This window comes from Macaca fascicularis, chromosome 19 (assembly GCF_037993035.2).
Source record: "Macaca fascicularis isolate 582-1 chromosome 19, T2T-MFA8v1.1".
In the NCBI taxonomy this organism is placed as follows: Eukaryota; Metazoa; Chordata; class Mammalia; order Primates; family Cercopithecidae; genus Macaca; species Macaca fascicularis.
The window spans coordinates 46,925,946-46,944,708 of NC_088393.1; the positions used below are offsets into that span (position 1 = coordinate 46,925,946).

Consider the following 18,763-nt stretch of genomic DNA (forward strand, 5'->3'; position numbering starts at 1 on the left):
AGCTTTCCTCTCTGCCTTCATTCTCCCCCCACAATGACCCCCAGCAACTCTGGCCTTAGACTCCACCAGCTAGAAACCCACATTAGAAAAGGAGTACCCCTTCCCATTATCCCATCAGAAGCACACGCTGGCTGTCATTGGCCAGACGTGGGTCACAGGCCCATTTCTGAACAATCATTGTGGTCAAGGAGATGCAATGTTCTTATTAGCCAGGCCTGGGTTATGGGCTCACCTCTAAAGAGCCAGAAAGTGGGCTGAGCTGCACCAAAAGCACACAGATCAAGAGTAGGGTAGAAGAATCGGGTGCTGGGGCCAAAAAAGGAAATGAATGTTGAACAGGCAAATATAACCAACATCCACTTCACCATCCTCAAAGGACAAAATGTGTTCAACATTAAACTCTCATAGGATGGGCCCAAGCACAGAGATCGTGATCAAAGGGAAAGCCCAGGCCAGGCGCTGTGGCTCACACCTGTAATCCCAGCACTTTGGGAGCCCAAGGTGGGAGGATCCCTTGAGGCCAGAAGTTCAAGACCAGCCTGGGCAACATAGTGAGACCCCCATCTCTACAAAAAAAAAAAAAAAAAAAAAAAAAAAGGCCAGGCACGGTGGCTCACACCTGTAATCCCAGCACTTTGGGAGGCTGAGGCAGGTGGCTCATTTGAGGTCAGGAGTTCGAGACCAGCCTAGCCAACATGGTGAAATCCCATTTCTACTAAAAATATAAAAAACTACCTGGGTGTGGTGGCAGGTGCCTGTAATCCCAGCTACTCAGGAGGCTAAGGCAGGAGAATCGCTTGAACCCGGGAGACAAAGGTTATAGTGAGCTGAGATCATGCCATTGCACTCCAGCCTGGGTCACAAGAGGGAAACTCTGTCTCAAAAAAAAAAAAAAAAAAAAAACTTACTTAGCTGGGTGTGGTGGCACATGCCTGTAGTCCCAGTTGCTAGGGAGGCTTAGGTGGGAGGATTGCTTGAGCCAGGGAATTTGAGGCTGCAGTGAACTCTGATAGTGTCACTGCACTTCAGGTTTTCTCTTGGGGTCTCTCGCGTGGCTATAGACAGATGGTGACTGGAGCTGCGGTCATGTTAAAGGCTTCCTCACTCACATGTCTGGCAGTTGATGCTGGCTGCTGGCCAGTGTGAACTATCCATGCGGCCCGGGCTTCCTTCCATACCAGTTGGGTTCCAAGGGTGAGCATTCCGAGAAAGAGAACTAGGCAGAAGCTGTGTTGCCTTTTTATGACCTAGCCTCAGAAGTCACATAGTGTCATTTCCACCATACTCTCTTGGTTGTCTTGATGCTCAGGATCAAAAGGAGTGGTTACAGACGCCAGCTCTTGGAATGGGAGTGGTACATGATCTGAGGAGCCGGGGGAATGGGAGACATTGTCACCATCATTTTTGTAAAATAATATGCCACAGGGAGGCAATGACTGGAAGGAAGGCATGAGGGGGATTCTGGGGGGCTATTAGTGCTGTGTTTTTTAAATCTGCATGCTGCTTACAGCCAGTTGCATTTTTTTTTTTTTTTTTGAGACAGGGTCTTGCTCTGTTGCCCAGGCTGGAATGCAGTGGTACAATCTCAGCTCACTGCAACATCTGCCTCTCAGGTTCAAGCCATTCTCGTGCCTCAGCCTCCCAAGTCGCTGGGACTATAGGCACCTGCCACCATGTCTGGCTAACTTTTGTATTTTTAGTAGAGAGGGGGTTTCACCGTATTGCTCAAGCTGGTCTCGAATTCCTGGCCTCAAGTGATCTGCTCACCTCGGCCTCCCAAAGTGTTGGGATTACAAGCATGAGCCACTGTGCCCAACCCAGTTGCCTAATTTTTAAGCTAGACCACAGTGTCATTTCCAGAGTTCCAGACTTCCATTAATTACTTCAAATCTTAGCTTTACTGTCCTCTCCTTCACAAAACCACTAAAGACATCCTACACTACCTCAATAACCTCTGCTCTCTCAGCTCCTTAAGGCCTAGTGATACCTCTATTCTAGTAAATATTACCTTACCTTAAATTGTCCAGGTTACGTGTCTGCCCTCCACCCTAGGCCAGAAGTCCTCAATTTTTTTTTTTTTAGACGGAGCTTTGCTCTTGTTGCCCAGGCTGAAGTGCAATGGCGGATCTCGGCTCACTGCAACCTCCACCTCCCAGGCTCAAGCAATTCTCCTGCCTCAGCCTTCCCAAGTAGCTGGGATTACAGGTGCCCACTACCACACCCGGCCAATTTATTGTATTTTTAGTAGAGATGGGGTTTCACCATGTTGACCATGGCTGGTCTCTAACTCCTAACCTCGGGTGATCTGCCTGCCTCGGCCTCCCAAAGTGCTGGGATTACAGGCGTGAGTCACCGTGCCTGGCCGTCTTCAAATATTTTTTGACGACATTCCCCATTAGTAAAACATTTATGAGCTGCATCTCCACCAAATGTATGTGTGCATATACGTATATACGGTGGTAATTTTACAAACTGTACTGTATTAATAGGCACAATATAAAACATGCACTGAGAAAGAAATTCTTAGAGGATGAGACAAAAGTGGTTGTACTCATGCCTGTAATCCCAGCACTTCAGGAGTCCGAGGTGGGCAGATCACGAGGTCAGGAGTTTGAGACCAGCCTGACCAACATGGTGAAACCTTGTCTTTACTAAAAATACAAAAAAATTAGCTGGGTTGTGGTGGTGCACTCCTGTAGTCCCAGCTACTTGGGAGGCTGACGTAGGAGAATCTCTTGAACCCAGGAAGCGGAGGTTGCACTGAGCCGAGATGGTGCCACTGCACTCCAGCCTGGGCAACAGAGTAAGACTCCATCTCACAAAAAAAAAAAAAAAAAAGTGGTTGTAAATAGACTTTCTAATATTTTCTTACACTTAAAATGTTTGTCTTGAAAACCCCCAGAGAACCAGGACTATCTTCAGAGACTATTACTATGACCACAAATTCCACGAGGACAGGTAACAATCTGTCTTACTCACCTCAGTATCCCCAGCCACTGAATGAGATGTAAAAATGTATTCAATTGTACTCCAAACATGTATTACAGAATGGCAGAAAATATTTGCAAACTATCCATCTGACAAGGGATTAATAACCAGAATATAGAAGGAGCTCAAACAACTCAATAAGAAAAAAAAAAAAAAACCAAGGGCCGGGCGCGGTGGCTCACGCCTGTAATCCCAGCACTTTGGAAGGCCGAGGCGGGCGGATCACAAGGTCAGCAGATCGAGACCATGGTGAAACCCCGTCTCTACTAAAAATAGAAAAAATTAGCCGGGCGCAGTGGCGGGCGCCTGTAGTCCCAGCTACTCGGGAGGCTGAGGCAGGAGAATGGCGTGAACCCGGGAGGCGGAGCTTGCAGTGAGCTGAGATTGCGCCACTGCACTCCAGCCTGGGCGACAGAGCGAGACTCCGTCTCAAAAAAAAAAAAAAAAAAAAAAAAAAAAACAAACCAAAAACTTAAAATCTGATTTAAAAATGGGCAAAAGATCTGAATAGACATTTCTCAAAAGAAGACATACAAACGGCAGGCACAGGAAAAGGCGCCCAACATAATTGCTCATCAGAGAAATGCAAATCAAATGACAATATCATCTCACCAGATAAAATTGCTTTGATCCAAAAGACAGGAAATAACAAGTGCTAGTGAGGAGGTGGAGAAAAAGGGAACCCTCGTACATAGTTGGCGGGAATGTAAATCAGTACAACCACTATGGAGAACAGTATAGAGGTTCCTCAGAGAACCTGAAAATAGCCAGGCGTGGTGGCTCATGCCTATAATCCCAGCACTTTGGGATGCTGAGGCAGGCGGGTTGCCTGAGGTCAGGAGTTCGATACCAGTCTGGCCAACATGGTGAAACCCCCGTCTCTACTAAAAATACAAAAAAATTAGCTGGGCGTGGTGGTGTGTGCCCGTAACCCCAGCTACTTCGGAAGCTGAGGCAGGGAAATTGCTTGAACCACGGAGATGGAGGTTGCACGGAGCAGAGATTGCAGCACTGCACTACAGCCTGGGCAACAGAGCAAGACTCCATCAAAAAAAAAAGAAAGAAAGAAAAAAGAAGAAAAAGAAAGAAAGAAGGAAGGAAGGAAGGAAGGAAGAAAGAAAGAAAGAAAGAAAGAAAGAAAGAAAGAAAGAAAGAAAGAAAGAAAGAAAAGAAAAGAAGGAAAGAAAGAAAAAGAAAAACTGAAAATAGAACTACCACGTGATCCAGGAATCCCACTGCTAGGTAGATATCCACAAGAAAGGAAATCAGTATATGGAAGAGATATCTCCACTCCCATGTTTGTTGCATCATTGTTTACAAGCGCCCAGATTTGGAATCAACCTAAGGGTCCATAACAGATGAATGGATAAAGAAAACGTGCTGCATATACACAATGGAGTATTATTCAGCCATAAACAAGAATGAGATCCTGTCATTTGCAACAACATGGATAGAACTGGAGGATATTATATTAAGTGACATAAGCCAAGCACAGAAAGGCAAACTTGACATATTTTCACTCATTTGTGGGAGCTAAAATGTAAAAACCGAACTCACGGAGAGAGAGAGTAGAATGATAGTTACCACGGGCTGGGAAGGGTAGTGGAGGGGAGAGCAAGTGGAGATAGTTAATGGGTACAAAAATACAGTTCAACAAAATGAATATCTAGTATTTGATAACTCAACAGGGTCACTACAATCAGAACTGATTTGTTGTACATTTTAGAATAACTAAGGGAGTACAACTGGAGTGTTCATAATACAAAGAAACGATGAATGCTTGAGGTGATGGATGCCCCATGTACCCTTATGTGATTATTACACATACACCTGTATCAAAATATCTCCTAGATCCTATAAATATGTACACGTAGTATGTACCCAAAAAATTGAAAAATTAAAAATAATTTTTAAAAGCTTACTTAAGAAAAAACAGGTAAAATGTTCAAAGCTGGAGGACATCAGAGAAAAAGTCAGGATATAGTGAAAAAACATGAAACTTAAGCCACCTCTGGCCCTCCCACCAGAAAGCTTGATGCCAGATGAAGAATGCAGCCAAGATCCCTGGAGAAGGGGTGGAACTTTGGAGAGAAAGGGAAGCAAGAAAAGAGGGGGTTGGTGCTAAGTAGTTCTGGTGATGAGTCATAATTGACCATAAAAAGTCAATGTAAATAGACACCTGGTAAAGGGCAGGCATGGTGGCTTACGCCTGTAATCCCAGCACTTTGGGAGACCAAGGCAGGCAGATCACCTGAGGTCAGGAGTTCGAGGCCAGCCTGGCCAACATGGTGAAACCCTGTCTCTACTAAAAACACAAAAATTAGCCGGGTGTGGTGGTGGGCACCTGTAATCCCAGCTACTTGGGAGGCTGAAACAAGAGAATCACTTGAACCCGAGAGGTGGAGGTTGCAGTGACTGTCTCAAAAAAAAAAAAAAAAAAAAAAAAAAGGCCCCTGATGGGGCACACATATTGCTCCTTCCATCAAGGGATGGTTGGCATACCTTGGCTTCAATCCAGGTGGCCCTTAGTGACTTACTTGACCAATAGAATTCAGAGGAAGTGGCATTCTGGGACTTCTGAGGCTACAGCCTAAGATGTGTGGCTTCTGGTCGGGCTTTTTGGAAAGCTCAGTCTTGGAATGCTCCCTCTTGGAACCCAGTCATCATACTGTGAGAAGCCAAAGTCACCTGGAGAGGTTATGCCTGGCATTCCAGGCCACAGCCCAAGGCCACAGCTAGCATCAACTTCTAGCCACGTGAGCAAGCCATCTTGACCTTCAGAGTAGGGTCTTTAGAAGAGTGTGGTCCTGGCCGGGTGCAGTGGCTCAAGCCTGTAATCCCAGCACTTTGGGAGGCTGAGGCAGGTGGATCACAAGGTCAGGAGATCGAGACCATCCTGGCTAACTCGGTGAAACCCCGTCTCTACTAAAAATACAAAAAATTAGCCGGGCATGGTGGTGGGCACCTGTAGTCTCAGCTACTCGGGAGGCTGAGGCAGGAGAATGGTGTGAACCCGGGAGGTGGAGCTTGCAGTGAGCCAAGATCGCACCACTGAACTCCAGCCCAGGCGACAGAGCGAGACTCCATCTCAAAAAAAAAAAAAAAAAGAAGACTGTGGTCCCAGCCAATATCCAACTGCAGTAGCATGAGAACCGCCCAGCTGAGCCTAGTCAACCCAGAGAACCATGAGTGATAATAATTGTTTTCAACAGCAAAATTTGGTGTAGCAGTAGATAACTTAAACCGTGGGCTGCCTCCAACGGCTTCTGTAAATATAGAAAACTTTCTCCTGATCTTAAATATGTGACTGCAACGTTGGAAATCTCTTAAAAGTGATGGGTGGACACAGCAGTGTGTCTAGGCCCAGAAGGCTTCCAATGGATGGCAAGACCAAGCATGATAATCTGTGGTCTCTTTTAGAGCCCAGTTGTTAAAATGGGGGACCTGGAACCAACCTCACAGGGACGTTGTAAGGATTCATGCAGTTAAAGCCTGCAACACAGGACCTGATGCATAGTAGGTGCCTCCTAAAATGTTAGTTTTAATGCATGTGTCATGTGGGCCACTAGTTAACATGTGTTTGATTACAGATAAATGGCCCCAAATCGGCCTGGTGCAGTGGCTCACGCCTTCTATCCCAGCACTTTGGGAGACTGAGGTGTGTGGATCACCTGAGGTCAGGAGTTCAAGATCAGCCTGGCCAACATGATAAAACCCTGTCTCTACTAAAAAAAAAAAAAAAATACAAAAAATTAACTAGGCATGGTGATGCACGCCTGTAATCCCAGCTACTTGGAAGGCTGAGGCAGGAGAATCGCTTGAATCCAGGAGGTGGAGGTTGCAGTGAGCTGAGATCATGCCACTGCGCTCCTGGGCAACAAGAGCAAAACTCCATCTCAAAAACAAAACAAATGGGAAAAAAAAAAAAAAAAAACCCAAAAAAGAGGGTTGAAACAAAGAAACTGCATTGTTTCACATAGCAAGAAATGCAGAGGTGGGTTCCAAGGTTGTTAAATTCATTCATTTATCTATTCAAACATTTTAGTTCTACTTCAGTAAAAATTTTATTTAAAAATACATGAGTACCAACTGATTGTCAGGCACTGTTCCAGGATCTGGAGATACAACATAGAAGAAAGCAAAGTCCCCTAGGTGGTTCAGTGACATTATCAAGGACTTAGGTCCTTTGTCTTTCTGCACTGTCATCTTCAGCATGACAGTTGCATCATCAGATGGTGGCAACCAAACCAGTATCAGCTCCTTACACAGCATTTCCTGGGGCAGAACAAGGAGTCTCCTCTAGCCTATCTCTCCTTTTGTGATTTAACTTTATTGAGATATAACTTACATGCAATAAAATATATCCACTTTAAGTATAAAATGCAATAAATCTCAAAAGTTTCCCTCATCCCTTGTGATTTTAAGATATAGTTTTATCATGTATTTTTGTATGCTTAAAGAATGTTTGTTTCCTTTTGCTTGGCTTTTAGCTTTATAAATAGTATCATCTTATATGGAGTCTTTTGTTTTATTCACATTATATTTCTATGCATTTTTTTTTTTTTTTTAAGACAGACTCTCACTCTGTTGCCCAGGCTGGAGTGCAGTGTCCGGGATCATGGCTCACTGCATCCTTGACCTCCTGGGATCAAGTGATCTTCCCACTTTAGCCTCCCAAGTAGTTGGGACCGCAGGCACGTGCCACCAAGCCCAGCTAATTTTTGCACTTTTTGTAGAAATAGGGGTTTCACCACGTTCCCTAGGCTAGTCTTGAACTTCTGGCCTCAAGCAATCCTCCCATCTCAGCCTCCCAAAGTGCTGGGATTACAAGCTCGAGCCACCATGCCCAGACTAAATTCATCTTTTTCTTGTACATCTGTTGTTCCTTTTCACTGCTGTGTAATCGTCCCTCATGTGGGATATACTAAAATGTATCAATTCTCCTTTAAATGGACATCAGGCGTGTTTCTTTTTGCTATCAGATAAATGCTTTTTAAAAGCATACAAAAGTAGACAAATGAACTTTGTATACTTGATCTTAGCCAAAGGCTGAGAAGAGATACTATGAACTTTAACATCTCAACTGATGCATGTGGTCAAATATTTCTTCTTCGGTAAGGACCTAGGAATGCTGAGCATATGGGATTCAGATTTTCAATTTGTTTCAATTTTTCAAAGTAACAAGAAACTACTTCCCAGAGGGTTGTACTAATTTGAACTCCCATCAGCAACATACGCGATGTCCTGTGAATCGCCATCTTAACTTTTGTCAATTTGGGGGTGTGAAATAGAATTTTAGTGTGGCTTTTTATTTAGATGTTCATACAATTAGGGGCTGGCTTTCAGTCAGGTGGGTGGGACCAAAAGATTGAGGAGGAAAGGAATTTAGAGGGTGACTGTAATGATGAATCTATAATTGGTAGGGGAGAGTGGGCGGGGTGGGATGGAAAAAGGAGAGCCATGATGGACAGGGAATGCGTGGGAACAAGGCCTGGAGGTCGCGCTGGAAGCAGAGGCGACTTGAACAAGTAAGCTGGAATGAGAGGAAGTGGATTTCAGTTTCCTGATCTTTGTCTTGCCCTGATTAGTGATGAGTTGGAACACCTTTCCATGTCAATTACAAAACTACTGAATAAACCAAAGAATCTCAAAGGAAAAGACTGACAGACTATTTAAAAAATTACTTTATTTAAAGCGATGTTTCTATGCAATTTAAATAAGGAAAATCTCTGGAGAAAAAAAAAAATCTCTTTATCACAATCTATGTTGTACCCAAAACTGATATAAATCAATAAAGAAAAGACCAAGCCCCCATTCAGAAATGTGCCACTGGTAAAGGGCAAATCCTGAGAGGAGCTGCAGGGTAGCTCAGAGACAGGTGGGCAGAGCAATTTTACAGGGGGCAGGTGCGATCCATGGCATGGCTACTGCACGCCCAGCAGGAGTCGAAGCAGCAGGAGATGCTGCGCTGGTGGCAGGGCCATCAAAATAAATGAGGCCTCTGAGACTGGCTTCCCAGTCCAGTTGCAAAACGTGCATGACCCACATCTCACATGTCATTTATTAATGCAGTATATTCACTGACTATGTGCCAGGCTCTGGAGATAATGTGGCGACCAAGAGAGACTCTGCCCCCACGCTCATGGATTTATCAGTCCAAAGATGAGACAGACGCAGAGATGCTGACATCACAGCTGGTCAAGGTGGGATAGGGGAGAGGCAGACAGAGGGGTCAAGGCTGGGATGGGAGAAACCCCATGAGTTGTGGAAGCCCAGAACGGGCCCCTGACTCACCCTGGGGGACAAGGGGATGTCCTAGAGGAGATATCTTTTCTGAGACCTGAACAGTATATGGAATTAGTTGTGGGGAGGTGGGTGAAAGAGGGATGCTCCAAAAAGAGGGAGAAGCATGTACAAATGCTCACAGGTGACAGGGAGTCTGGAGTGTTCTAGACCAGCATGATCCAACAGAAACGTCACGCGAGCCATACATGTGAGCTGCAAATGTAATTAAAAATTTTCTAGTAGCCCAATTAAAAAAAACCATAAAATTGGCCGGGCGCGGTGGCTCAAGCCTGTAATCCCAGCACTTTGGGAGGCCGAGGCGGGTGGATCACGAGGTCAGGAGATCGAGACTATCCTGGCTAACATGGTGAAACCCCGTCTCTACTAAAAATACAAAAAACTAGCTGGGCGTGGTGGCGGGCGCCTGTAGTCTCAGCTACTTGGGAGGGCTGAGGCGGGAGAATGGCGTGAACCCGGGAGGCGGAGCTTGCAGTGAGCCGAGATCACGCCACTGCACTCCAGCCTGGGAGACACAGTGAGACTCCGTCTCAAAAAAAAAAACAAAAAAACAAAAAAAAAACCATAAAATTAATTTTAATTTTAATAATATATTTAACTCAATATATCCAAAATATTACCATATTGGTATGTGATCAATATAAATTTTTTTTTTTGTAACAAGTCTTTAAATCTGGTGTGTATTTTATGCTTAAAATATATCTCAAGTCATACGAGCCACATTTCAAGTGCCCAGGAGCCACATGTGGCTCGTGTCTCCTGTACTGAACATCAGGGCAATGCCTTTTGCTACTCAAAGCCTTGGCATCATTTGGGAGCTTGAAATGCAGAATCTCAGGCCCCTTCCTCAACCCACTGAAGCGGAATCTACATTCGAAATCCCAGATGCACATCAGAGTTTGAGAGAAATGGGCCCAGTTCTGCCTAAAATACTTCTGTGGCTTCCTACTGCCCTCATGATCAATGTCCAGCTATTGAACTTGGCAATCGTTCATTCACTCCTTCATTTACTCATTCATTCAGCACATGGTTACTGAGCACCTACTGAGTGCCAGGCCCTGTGCTGGGTGATGCTGGGGACTTACCAATGGTACAGACAGACCTGAGTCTGGCCCTGCTGGAATTCCCAGACAGTTAATAAATGAGTAGCCAAATCACTTGTTTCATTTGGACTGTGTGAAACATAATATGCTTAATGTGAATTTGCAGTGTACAAGGAGTGTCAGGGGAGGTCTGACCTGATTTGAGTGGAAAGGGATCCAGAAAAATAACCCAAATAAGGGAAGAGGCCACCATCATGGCAAAAGGCCACAAGCAGATTAAATGTCCTGTTGCAGAGGACTGGATTGCCAAGCAACTCCAGCCCATTCATGGTCATTAAGGATCGTTTTCAGGCTTCAGAGAAATGTGGAGAAACGCCTGGAGTATAGGGTTACAGAAAATGAGCCAGGGACAGAGCTGGTGCGGTAATATCACCCCAAGCACAGACTTGTCTGAATTTGGAAAATGAGGAGAAAGGAGGGGATCAGAGAATCAGGAAGGTGGGCAATTTGTCAGTAGGGAATGACTTGGGGCAATAAATGGCAGGTTATCTTTTCTTTAAAGAAAATTAAAAACTCCCTTAACAAAACATATCTAGATGTGCTTTAAAAATAACTGAGGCCAGGCGTGGTGGCTCATGCCTGTAACCCCAGCACTTTGGGAAGCTAAGGCGGGTGGATCACAAGGTCAGGAGTTCGAGGCTAGTCTGGCCAACATAGTGAAACTCCATCTCTATTAAAAATACAAAAAATTAGCCAGGTTTGGTGGTGTGCGCCTGTAATCCCAGCTACTCAGGAGGCAGGAGAATTGCATGAACCTGGGAGGCGGAGGTTGCAGTGAGCCAATCGCGCCATCGCACTCCAGCCCTGGCAACAGTGTGAGACTCTGTCAATAAATAAATAAATAAATAAATAAATAAATAAATAAAACTGAGCAGCAGAAAAAGATGTGCAAGGTACGGATTAAGCAACAGTGGCCATATGCTGGTAACTGTAGAAGCTAGTGATGAGAACGTGGGAGTTCATCAGCCTCTTCTCTACGCTTTTATGTATGTTTAAAATTTTCCCTTAAAATAAGTTAAAAGTGTTTTACTTTTTCTTCTTCTTCTTCTTCTTTTTAGAGGTAGAGTCTTGCTCTGTCATCCAGGCTGGAATGCAGTGGCACAATTGTTGCCTAGTTCACTGCAGCTCTGACTTCCTGGGCTTAAGCGATCCTCCTGCCTCAGCCTCCCAAGTAGCTGGGACAACAGGCTTGCACCATCATGCCCAGCAATTTTTTTAAGTTATTGTAGAGAAAGGGGTCTCACTATGCTGCCCAGGCCAGTCTTAACTCCCGGCCCCAAGCAATCCTGCTGCCCTGGCCTCCCAAAGTGCTGGGATTCCAGGAATGAGTCACAGTGCCCAGAATTTTAAAAATGCTTTTCTTTACAAATAATTGGTGATGTTGAAAGGTTTCTAGTCGCTGGAGAAGAAAGTAATTTAAGCCCCTCTTCCAAAGGAAGAAACTGTAAGATCAGAAATATGAGTTTCTCCTTTCAGAATAGAGTCAAGGAGGAAGGTGGTTAAAGGCACGCATCATAGAACTGAGACTCCTAGGTTCAAATCCTGGTGCAGGCACTTACTAGCTATGGAACCTGAAGTAACTGATTTAAACTGTAAATGCCTCACTGAAAACCTGGGCTAATAACAGTAGCTACCTCCTAAGGGGTATGTGAGGATTACTGGATTTATGCATGTTTGGGGTTTAGAACAGTGCCTGGCATGAAGAAGGCACCCTACAAATGTGGGCAGTTATTGTGAAAGCCTATGCTAGCCAGGCTTAAAACTGCAAAATGTCCCAAAGCACATCCACTAATAGTCTCTCTCTCTCTTTTTTTTTTTTTTGTAGAGACAGAGTCTCTCTGTCACCCAGGCTGGAGTGCTGGAGTGCAGTGGTGCGATCTCAGCTCACTGCAACCTCCACCTCCCAAGTTCAAGCAATTCTCCTGCCTCAGCCTCCCAAGTAGCTGGGACTACAGGTGCACGCCGCCATGCCCAGCTAATTTCTTTTGTATTTTAGTAGAGATGGGGTTTCACCACGTTGCCCAGGCTGGTCTCCTGACAATCCGCCTCAGGCAATCCGCCTGCCTCGGCCTCCCAAAGTGCTAGGATTGCAGGCATGAGCCACCACACCCGGCCCACTAATAGTCTCTTTACTGAGCTCACTGTCCCAATAGCCACTGATATCAGACTGGAAGAATTCTTCCAATGCCAATATTAATAATCTACTTAACTTCCCTCTTGCACATACAAAATCCTTTTATATAATTCAGTTGTTCTAAATGCTTGTGAGACATTGTTTAGATACCTTGTAAGTCATGTTTATAAGGATAATTGTGAAAATTAACATAGAAAATTCCCTTAATCAATGTGACTCAAAAGGAAGCTTATAAATGCTCCTTAAAATTTCATTGTGGTGTGACAACCACAGTGTAAAGAGAAATGGGCCTCAGTTTTCCTCCTACTGCTGTAGACTTTTTAAAGTAATAAAGTGATTGCTGAAAGTTGTTTTCATCTTAAGTTGACACCCAATGTGATTTATTTTCCTGTTTATGTTTCCCCAAAAAACAGTTTTAATTGGGCTAAATGGTGAGATGAGAGGCCAGGAGCCCAGGGAGGAGGCCAGGCAGAGACAAGGTGGGAGAGGACCGGGTTGGACCATGGCAGAGTGGAAAATGGGAGAAGGGAGAAGAAATGAGAGATGTCCAGGAGTCCCAGAGGACAGGCTCTGAAAGCTGATGGGCTGGACGGGGTCCAGGGATGGGAGGGAGGCATTCAGAATGAGGCCCAGGGCTCTGAGAACCTGGAGCCTGGAGGGGCCACCCTGGAGACAAAGGCTGAGAGAGCAGATTTGGAATCTGGGACGTGGTGAGTGTTAGGGGGCCAAGGATTGCCCAGTTGGAGTTGGGGGATTGTCCACGAGGCCTCCAGATCCTCCAGGTCTAGGGCTCAGAGTAGAGGTCGGGGCTAAGGACAGAGTGTGTCATCTGCACAGAGACAGGAAACAGACCATAAAAGAGGGTCAGGTGGCCCCAAAGTGAGAAGAGAGAACACAGCCCCACCACACTTAAAAGACTGGTGAAAACAGAGGAGCCCACGAGGAAGCAAAACGCAGAAGAAATGTCAGGGGATAGTAGACTCACAGAAACCAAGGGGAGGGTGTACCCACAGAAGGCAGGCAAGGCTGATTTTTGCCAAGATGACCAATAAGATAAGCACCAAAAAGAGCCCACTGAGCCAGGCTTCTCACTGGCAGAGGAAGGAGTTATAAAGAAAGCAAGGGGGGAAGGTGAGAATGAACCATCTGGTACTAGACGAGTCTCAGAGGTATCAGTATGAACCCATGCTTATTTTTACACACCATTCTCCGATGAAAAGAACCAGTGACTCTGGAGGAACAGCCAATTCTAGGGCTGGTGCAGGGAAAATACATGAGCCTGGAATATCCTGCAGTGTCAGAAAGTAAGAAGGCGTTGGAGAAAAAGAAAAAGAGTAAAGAACATAGGAGCCAACCTGAAAGATGAACGCTGATGGCCAAGGCTAGAACAACTTGAGCAAAAAAAAAAAAATTCATTATAATAATGTTGGGTTATGCCCAACGGATAAATATTCATGAGTCCACATGGAAATAAACTAATGATTGTATAAATACAATAAATGAAGTATAACAGAAGGGACAAATCTTCCATATGGAATTCTAAATAGTAAATGTAAAGAAATGAGGGAAACAGAAAGTCATTGTTTTAATACCACGGTAATAACTGCTACAGGCCAGGTCCACTGATGAATGCTAAAATGCATAGGTGGACTTGAAGGAGAAATGGGATACCTGTGCAGCCTCCAAATATCTTCCTATTTCCCTCCAGGAATCAGAGCTTAGCTCTCCTTTGAGTGTAGGCTGGATTTAGTGACTTGCTTCTAACAAATGAATAAAGGGAAAACAGTAGGATTATAGTTAGGAAATTTGCAGACACCACTTTCATGAAGTTAACCTCACCTCAGTGAGCATTCTTCCCAAAGCCTAAAATCCCGGTCTAACCATGAGCAAAATGTCAGCCAACCCCAGACTGAGGCCATTCTACAGAAACACCTCACCAGTACTCCTCAAAACTGTCAAGGTCATGAAAAACAAGGAAGGACTAAGAAACTGTCACAGATTGGAGGAGGCCAACGAGAAATGACCAATAAATGCAACACGGCATCCTGGATCGGATCCTGGAACAGAAAAAGAACATTAGTGGAAAAACAGGAGAAACAGGATTCAAGTCTGGAGTTTAAGGGAATACTAATCCATGTTAATTTCTCAGTTTTGACAAATATACAATAATTATGTAAGATGCTAACACTAGGGGGAAGTTGGGCGTAGGTACAGGCGAAGTCCCTGTATCATCTTTGCAACTTGTCTGTAAATCTAAAATTGTTAAATTTTAAAACGTTCACAAAACTTTAAGTCTCCTCTGCCATATGGCTCGAGGTGGTCCCCAGCGGAGTTCCGAAGCGCCCTTTGTTTGACAAATTCCTTCAGATCTCATCTTACGTGCTCCCCACACCAGAAAGTCCCACCTGACACTGCAGACTGGGTCAGGAGCTGCCTCTGGCTCCCACCGCCCCGCTGTGGCTCGCCTATCCTGGCCCCAACCCCTCTGCCTCCCCATCCCAGCCCTGGTCACTGTCTGCTGTTGGGGTTGTCTTCCCCACTGGACTGTGAGCTTTGCGAGGGCAAGGTGGAGGCTGTCTCAGCCATCGCTGTGTCTCTCTCGAGTCTGGAGTAATGCGTGTCTCCCTGACTCCTCTGGGAATACCCTTGAACAGGCAGAAGCTGCACCTGAATCCTCCCAAGCTGACCCTTAACCCTTCACAGCCCAAGGTCCGCCAGATCCACCTTCCTGGTATCCTTCTTCCTGTTTGCCCATCCAGGACACATCTGAAGCAATATAAATGGTCTGTCCCATCCATCTACCAAAAGAGGGTCAAACCATCTCCAACCCCTGCCACACCCACTCGCCTACATGTCCCCCCTGTACACCAAGTGTCAGAAACACATGGTCACTGTGAATGTCTGGGGTGCCTGCCCAGTCCACAGCCCTTGCCAGCAGACAGTCATCACTGTAGGAACCCTCCAGCGACAGTGACTTGAGCAGGGTTGGATACCCAACTCTGGAAATCCCATTCCCATCTGGGAAATTTGGAATGAAGACTGAGGGGCTGTGGGTAACTGAGCTGGAAGGTCACATAGAGCGGGGGCAAGAGTCCACCCAGGGTCAACCCAGCTGCCTGAGAACAGGAAGCAGCCAATGCAAAGAGAAGCAGAGACCACAGGGCCCAGTGGAAGGAAGAATGGCAAGCCGCTGTCCCACTTCTGCTTCTCTTCTGTTCTCATGAGGCCCCTGTCCAGCTCTTGCCATCACCACCCACAACAAATCACAGTGAGTCCTGCCTTCAAAATGCACCCAGACTCCAATGACGACTCGTTCCTGCCCCTGCCCTGGGACAGGCCACTGTCATCTCACCTAGATTACTGCAGCAACCTCCTCATGGGCCTCCCTGCTCTCACTGTGAGACCACACTTCCATCTATACACCCTTCCTTAGTGATCCCATCCTGGGTTTTAATAGCATAAACATGCCAACTACTCCCAGCCCAGATCTCACCCTTCAATGCCAGTCTCGTAGAAGCTCCTGCTTGGCCAGTGAGTCCACTCGAAGGCTAAACATGCCCACACTCTCTCCCAGTCTTCTCCATACAGTTTACGGCGCTCCCTCCTTCCTCTCTGCAGGCTAAACACCATAGCATGGTCCTTGACTCTTCTTTCTCACCCCACACACCTGATTCTCCCTTCAAATTATATGGAAAATCTGACCACATCTCCCCACCTCCCCGTTAGCACCCTGGCCAAGCCACCGTCATCTCTGCTGGACTACACAGTGGCCTTCTCACTGGCGTCCTGCTTCTACCCTAGTAGCCATGTGGGAGCCAGAGGGACCCTCTTACCATGGTAGATCACATCGCCTCAGCTCACCATGCTCTCACTGCCGCACATCTCATCAGCATCAAATTCAAGTCCTTCCCACGGCCTCCCAGTCCCACCTGACCTTGTCTTGGTCTCCTTCCCTCCCACCCTGTCCAGTCTGGTCCAGTTCACTCCTCTCTGCTCCTCCAGCACACCAAGCGTGCCTCGGGGCCTTTGAATTTCCTGGGTTTTTCTACCTGGAACGTCCTTCTTCCCAAAATATACACCCAGCTGGCGTCCTCCCCTTCTGTGAGGTCCATTAACGTTTTTCTCAAAGAGGTTTTCTTTAACCCCTCTATCTAAAATAGCACCTCTTTCCACCCTCTAGTCCTCCAACACTCATCTTCCACAGCTCTGTTTGCTAATATTAGCATTCATCTTGCCCACTGGAATGCAGGCTCCAGGAGGACAGGGCTTTCGGGCGTCTTGTTTGCTACTGTTAATAACACCAGCACCTGAAAATGCTTGGCATGTAGTAAGTAGCCAGCATCTGATGACTCAACAAATAAGTAAAGAAAACCCTGGAATCAGTTAGGATATTGTTGGTTCTAAGTAATAGAAAGCTCAATTCAACAATATAGTTGGCTTAAACAATAGAGATATGTTGAATTCCCTAATGAAGAAACTCTGGAGGTAACTCACTCCAAGTGAGGCCTGATCCAGCACTTCAACAACATCACCAAGGACTCGATGTCTTTCCATCTCTCTACTAGTCCTTCCAAGAAAATGGCTAAAATCACATCACTAAGAAGTGGGTTGGCTGGACGCAGTGGCTCATGCCTGTAATTTCAGCACTTTGGGAGGCCAAGGTAGGTGGATCATCTGAGCCCAGGAGTTCGAGAGCACTCTGGGAAACATGGTGAAACCCCATCTCTACAAAAAATACAAAAATTAGCCAGGTGTGGTGATGCATGCCTGTGTTCCCAAGTACTCAGGAGACTGAGACAGGAGGATCACCTGAGCCTGAGAGGTCAAGGCTGCAGTGACTCCAGCCAGGGTGATACAGTCAGGCCCTGTTAAAATAAAAAATAAAAAAAAAAGAAGTGGAAGTGGGTTACTAACATGTTTATTCATCTGACCGCCACTTCTTCACAATTGTGAAAACTGTAACGCTGATGAACATGATGCTGATAATAACAGCTATCACATATTCAGTGTTTTGTGCCAGGCACCTTACTAGTACTTTATTAGCTTCTGTGTGCCTTCATTTCCTCATTTGTAAAATGAGAACAGTAATAGCACCACATACAGTGACTGAGGATTAAACAAACTAATACATAAAATGGTAAGATCTCAAAAAAATATTAGCTTCAGTTAGCTACTGCTGTGTAACAAAGCATCCTAAGCCACAGGGGCATAAAATAGCAACCATTTCTTTGCTCATGATTCTGCAATTTGGATAAGGCTCAAAGGGTGACGGGATTTGGGATGGTTCATCCCTACTCCACATGGTGTCAACTGGAATGGGGGTTAGGCCATCCCAAGAAGGCATCACTCGCATGCCTGGCACAGCAGCTAAAAGTTGGAACAGCCGCGGGCTGGGGCAGATCTATAGAAAGTGCAGGGCTCCAAGAGTAGAAGCAGAATCTGCCAGCTCTCTTAAGGCCTAGGACTCCATTTAGTACAGAATCACTTTCACTGTATTCTTTTTTTTTTAGACAGAGTCTCACTCTGTCACCCAGGCTGGAGTGCAGTGGTATGATCTTGGTTCACTGCAACCTCCACCTCCCGGGTTCAAGTAATTCACCTGCCTCAGCCTCCAGAGTAGCTGGGACTACAGGAGTGTCCCACCACACCTGGCTAATGGTTTTTTTTTTGTTTTTTTTTTTTTGTAGTTTTAGTAGAGATGGGGTTTCTCCATGTTGGTCAGGCTGGTCTCGAACTCCTGACCTCATGTGATTCACCTGCTTCAGCCTCCCAAAGTGCTGGGATTACAGGCATGAGCCACCGCGCCCAGCCTGCTTTCACTGTATTCTATTGGTCAAAGCAAATCTCAGCGCCAGCTCAGATATAAGGGGAAGGAAGGAGGCTCCACCTCTTGATAGGAAAAACAGCAAAGAATGCGTGGCTGTCTTTAATCACGGCTATTTTAATCTCACAGTAACAGCCTTGTCACTGGTCTCCCCACTTCAATCCTTAATGCCTTATAGTCAATTCCCCATAAAGAAGACAGAGGAATCTTCTAAGTGCACTTTGGTATGAAGAATTTTAGAGCGAAACACACACACACACACACACACACACACACACACACACACACACACACACACACACACACACACACACACACACACACACACACACACACACACACACCTGACCACGCTCCCGTCCCCAGCTTAAAATTCTACAACTTCCCACTAGCCTGTGGGGTAAACACCCA

The 18,763-nt window shown here is 45.7% G+C and overlaps 1 protein-coding gene across 4 annotated transcripts in view; it reads right to left on the reverse strand.

Annotated features, from left to right (window-relative positions):
• The window catches only part of LOC135968320 (galectin-10-like), a 125,439-nt gene that overhangs the window by 104,037 nt on the left and 2,639 nt on the right, over positions 1–18,763 (reverse strand). Inside the window, exon 2 of one of the 4 annotated variants that reach the window (XR_012427598.1) lies at positions 1,110–1,363. The exons of 2 other annotated variants lie outside the window; for them this stretch is intronic. The gene's annotated coding sequence lies outside the window, so the exon portion shown is untranslated. Of the gene's footprint in view, positions 1–908; positions 1,364–18,763 lie in introns of all 4 variants that reach the window. One more of the 4 variants, XR_012427597.1, reaches the window with a different exon arrangement.